Raw genomic sequence first — 5,678 nt, forward strand, 5'->3', positions numbered from 1 at the left:
ATATTGTTTATAAAGAACCCAAAAATCCAAGACTCTATGGAAGTCCAGGGGCCAGATTACTCCCCCAAGATGTGAGCACAGCGGCCCCAGAGTGTTTCTACAAAAGCCATGACAAGGGGTGGGGGACCCTGACCTGGAAGGGCTCCTCTCTCACCTTACTTCTTTACTCTGTGAAGTTCTTCTTCTCACGCCATACACATTCCCCACGTAAGCTGCTAGTTCAGTGTCATCTTAGACCAGCACCCAGGGGACAGCGCCCCGGGGCTAAGGGACTGAACCAGAAGCTGCTGTGGGAAGGCAGAATAGGAACTGGCTGTGGGAAGAGAGGGTTGGGTTACGGCATTTTGGAGGGATGGGATGCAGGAAGGCTAGTGGGTGTGGTGGGGGAAGGGCAGCACGATTGGTGGGGTATATGGGGGAAGAGAAAGAAGAAGTGAAAATCAGTGAATTTGCCTTCATTTCCCTAGTGCAGTTCACTGAGAAGGAGCACACCCGTCCAGTGCTGACAGCTCCTTTGCAACCTGAGGAAAGTTAGAGGAGGAACTATGAAACCCAAGGGGGAGGTGCTAGCAAGGCTGTCTTCAGCTTCTGAGCCATAAAACATTCCACTAGAGATTCAGAGTTCAGACTACAGCAAAGACACTTCCATAATGTCAAGTCATGTGACAGGTAACGCAGCTGTTCCTTGCTGTCTAATGAATCCAGCTCTGTTACATGGCAAGAAAATAAAATCTAACTTCTCAATGGTGATTGTTTTCACAAATAGATGGCCGTGGATCAGACTCCTGCAGCAAGCTAGACAGATTCACAGAATGGTATGTAATGCTGGGGACAGCCCCTTTTTATATGTGTGTGTGTGTGTGTGTGTGTGTGTGTTTTGAAGAGTTGGAATCAGGGCTGTCCTTATGATTTATGGGGCCCTACGCAGTATTATTAAACTGGTGCCCCTATGCCGGATGGCAGCCCAAGCTCACAGCCTGGTGGGGGAGGGGGAGGAGGGACTTGACAGCAAAGGATAATGAGATGCCCAACCTGCCTCATGGTGGCGGAGAGTCACAGTTCCCCGCAGAGACTTCCATGCACTCTCCCTCAGGCAGAATGGACATGAAGAAAGTACCTAATTAAAAGCACTAAAATTTGGGAATAAAAAATGTCAGTCACAGGTTTTTTGATATGCCCTGAAGTTTGTCAGAGATTTATTTGCAAAAACTTTATAGTAAGGGTGAGTCAGCTGTCCTGCTGAATACAACATTACATATAATGGAATACATGATGCAGCTCTTCTCTGTTTTACATTTTCTTCATCAGTATTTCTAAGTTGAATTTATATTTTAAATGTACTCAAATCTTAAGCCAGCATTCCAGATTACTACATATTTAACTCACTGAAGCAAAGACATTCTTTTAAATTAATCATACAGGTTTAGTGTGTTCATAACAATGTTCATTGCTTTTAGAAAAAGGGAACAGTAATTTACTTTGTGTGATCTCCATAACAAGAGACATGGTTATGAAATTTCACCAACTTTAAAAAATATGTTTCCAAAAATTTAGGTATAACAAGGATTTTGTCTTACTAAGGTACTGATTTTGCTGGAGGGTTCTTTTAAAACTAGTTTGTCGGATAGTCAGAAGTAAAGAAAGGGAACTCTTTGTCCAGCTATCTGGAAGAGAAGGACTGTTGTCCCTTTAAGGGCTCTCTTCAGTGGGGAGTGGGGGGAGAGATGGTGAAGGGATGGACAGAAAGGACAGGAAGACTTGGAAGCACTTTTTTTTTAACTATAGTAATTAAAATGTGTATTTTAGATAAAGGAGGTCTTTTGAAGGATTTATTTAAAAAGCTATGTCTGAAGATCCACACATTTAAGGCTAAAGATGATTGTGCATCTAAAACTCTATGCAAGCATTTTTTAGAATGTGATTTATAATCTTCACCAGCTCACTAATGAAATATTTTTAAAGCAAATTTTAAACTAAGGTCCTGTAGACTGACATGTTCTGTGTAAATATTACATTAATGCACAACTGTTTTTGTCAGTAAAGTCAGAAACTGACAGTATAAAAATTTATTTGGGCATAAGCTTTCATGGACATCTGATGAAAAGGGTTCTAGTCCACAAAAGCTTATGCCCAAATAATTTGTTAGTCTTTGAGGTGACACAAGGACTCATCCTTGTTTTTGCTGATACAGACTAACAGGACTACCGCTCTGAAACCTGTCAGTATATACCTTGGAGTTGGCAAATGCCTGTTAAATGGCTTTATTACCCCTTGAATGTCTCTTTAACAGTTTCAATGTTGTGCTAATAGGTCTGGGAGGCTGGAGGTTTTTTCACTTTTAACTTCTAGATTCCCTCCCAAGGAAGACTCACCAGGCTAGAGCAGCCATCTGTGGGAGCCTGCAGGAAGGGTCAGAACAGGGATAGGAAAACGAGGGTGGACACTAAGACCCAGTGGTGCCCCAAATTTTCAGGTGCCCTACGCAGCTGCCTATGTTGCCTATGCCTAAGGACTGCCCTGGTTGGAATTACTCTAATTTGTGGCTGTTTCATTTTATCTAGGTAGTTGCTATGGAAAAAATCATCATCCCAGACCTGTTGCATGTACCTTTCTTTCTTTTTTCCTTTCTGTGTGCATTCTGTAACTGTCAGTCACTCCTAACCTAGGTGTTCGCTGTTAGCAGACCAGATTTAAATTTCTCTTTACAAAGGATGCTAGGTTGCTCTGGGGAGCTTTGTTAATAATCAGTCAATAATTAATGATCACTAATAATATTTTCATAAATGTATATAGTGCTTTAAACCATAGAATAAAATACTTTCCCTGCTCTGTATTCGGCATTACTTTCTAGTGTCCAAGATATTATTGTGCAATAGTACCCAGATAAAATCACAAATTTTCATATTAACCATGTCAGTGCTGTTTAGCATGCCAGGTACACAGGGGAAATCCACTACATGGGCTGCTCCCTGTACCTGCTTGGTCCTTGCTTATGGCACTGCCAGCGTTGCACTGCCAATTACTGAAAGTTAGGGGCTGGCAAGGAAGGTACTATTCCGAGCTGGATTTGGTTTAGGCTACCACTCAGGTTCATGTTGTGGTGTATCCTCCGGGCTAGCCTTTGAGGTTTGATATGAGGCTGCACCAGTGCCAGGGTTCGGGGTCAAGCCTCCATCAGATGTAAAGTTCTTGTCTTGATTTTATGAACATCATCAGGCTGGCCTCCTCCCAGCTTCCCCCTCATGGCTGGAGGTTGCTATGTAGGTGGCTTGCCTTGCCTTAGTTTCCCCCTTCAAGGGATTTCCTCAATAATTCACAAACTCTTTGTCCCGCCCCATCCCTTCTAAGCTTCTGTGTTATTAAATTAACAAACCTTTAAAATAAAGTTTTCAAGTCCCTCTATTCTCTGCTGGAGCATACCCACTGCAAATTCCCTCACTCTGCAGCTCCCTGCTGCTTTTCTAAGGGAATTGAGTGACCCCTGCTTAAGTGTGCCTCCGCAGTAATCAGGGCTGCCTGGCCTCTCACCCTCCCTGTTAAAATAACACTGAAATCTCACAAGTGTTAGGGTGGAAATGTTTGTGAGATCAGCTTCTCTGCTAAGATTCTGGCCACATCTGAACCAGAAATCAAGCACCTTTTAACTGAAACCATCCAAGTGGATTTGGGATTCAGGGACTTGAATCTGACCTGTCCCGTTTGGCAGACATCAAAAGGGACAGGGACATGAATCATCAGACTGTATCGCTAACAGCCCATGTAACAACACCTGTTAATTGCAGGCTGATGCAGAAGCTCAGTTACATCAGCGTGACAACTGGCCATGACGAGTACATGAAGGAGATGGGAGAGAGGAAGCAGAGGTGAGAGCCAGGAGGTATTGAATCAGGGAATGACAAGGGTGGGCTATTTCCCCTCTAAATCAATAAATTAGTTAGGAAGGTGGGGGAGGGGCTTCCCACTGGCTAGAGCCAGGCACAGAGTGGTACAGGGCACTGACAGGGCTCAGCTTCTGCTGCAGGCCTTTGTGGCTTCTGGGTAGTGGCAGCATGCAGCAGCAGCCTGCTTTACCAGCCAGGTGTGCTAGGAACAACACCAAACTCAACTCATGTAGTACCTGCTCCTGCCAGGACCTCAGCACCTCAGTGCTCTGTGCTAGGGATGTGGAACAGAGCAGTAACAGACTCTGCAGAACCCAGCTTGTGTGACAATGGGACAGAGCAAGGGCGATTCTAGTTCCTTTCCAACAGAGAGTGTTGCTGTGATGTGTTCCGGAGCTGCCACCTAGCGTTCAGTGGTCTCCCCACACTGTACTGTACTAGGGTGACACAGAGCTGGTGCAAGGATATTTTGCGCCCTGGGTGAAACTTCCACCTTGCCCCCCCCCACCCCACATAGCATCGGTTCATTGAGGGGCAAATCTCAATGCACCTTTATAGACCCCAGGGGCCAACCTGCCCAGGGGCCAGCCTTGCCCAAGGCTGCTCCCCAGACCAGGTTCCCCGCATCCTGCCCCCTGAACTCCCTGGAGGGTGCACAGCCCCCCGTGAGCCCTCCCCACCCCACCCCACCCTGGCGGCCCCCACCCCAAGTCCTCTCACTGGCTTTGTCGGGCTTGGGCTGCTGCAGCAGATTGGCAGGGAGGACCTGCCTTCTGGGGGGCTCCTGGGGGCTCCTGCAGCAGATGCATGCAGGCAGAGGCCCCCATGCACCCCCCGACTCCCGCCTTGCTGCGCTGGGGCTCTGCAGCTCCCAGGAGCATTAGTTGTCCATGAAAACAGGACAAAGCCCTTTTCAGCCAATCAGCCCCACTGCAAAAAGCATTTGAGACTTCAGTGCCACAGCCCACTCCTTCCTGCCTACACTAGTAGTTAAACCTCTCAGCACCAGCTCAAGAGCATCCAGTTCTGATGAACATTTACAGTCTCCCAGTGGAGGCTGGGCTTTTGTTAGTCTGGACAAGGCCCAAGAGACAGAGATTTTTCTTCAAATACTTGACCTCTGAGCTACCACCAGTGCAGCTCCCTCTGTAGTAACAATGCGAGAGTGCAAGCATCCACCAGCATTTTAACCAGTGTGTTATCTGGACCTGGTCTGAACAGGTAGCTAAACTACCTATGCCTGGTCTTTGTGAGAATTTCTACCACCAGGGAAGCCGTACAGGTACTAGCAATGGGGAGACACTGGAGTTGTAGCAATGACCTCAGGCATTTGGACAGGGTATGGATGCTAAGACTGATGTAGAAGGTACACTGACTTCAATTTCTGTGTCTCATTGCAGAAACGGGGATTTGAACCGCAAGAGATTAGTACAACATGAACCAGCCATTGAAGCCACTTAAAATAATAATATTATTTCCTACAGCTTATACTGCAGTGTATGTAGCATATTTTTGCTACTCTATGTAGCGTTTCTCATGCTTGGCCTCCTATAGCAAAGGAAAATTAGAAAGTGGGGAGTGATTGGGGAGGATGGGGGTGGGCTGCGGAAGTAATTTAGAAAGTGATCAGAGCCCAACCGAAAACAAAACGTCTTAAAAATTTACTGAGGCCAAACCTGGAAAGCCAGACAAAACAGGAAGGGAAGGAAAGAACAGACAAAATAAATAAGAAACAAGGGAAAAAGAGAACAGCAGCATAGGAAAAGAAAATGAATGAGAGACAGAGAAAGGGATTTT

At 45.9% G+C, this 5,678-nt stretch overlaps 1 long non-coding RNA gene across 1 annotated transcript; it reads left to right on the forward strand.

Annotated features, from left to right (window-relative positions):
• Window positions 1-535: 535 nt before the first annotated feature.
• On the forward strand, window positions 536-5,369 carry LOC115657393. The gene is made up of 4 exons (XR_004001966.1): window positions 536-669; window positions 767-815; window positions 3,783-3,863; window positions 5,282-5,369. It is a non-coding gene; the product is annotated as an uncharacterized LOC115657393 (long non-coding RNA).
• Window positions 5,370-5,678: the final 309 nt, after the last annotated feature.

The sequence above is a fragment of the Gopherus evgoodei genome, chromosome 9, assembly GCF_007399415.2.
Source record: "Gopherus evgoodei ecotype Sinaloan lineage chromosome 9, rGopEvg1_v1.p, whole genome shotgun sequence".
Taxonomy (NCBI): Eukaryota; Metazoa; Chordata; order Testudines; family Testudinidae; genus Gopherus; species Gopherus evgoodei.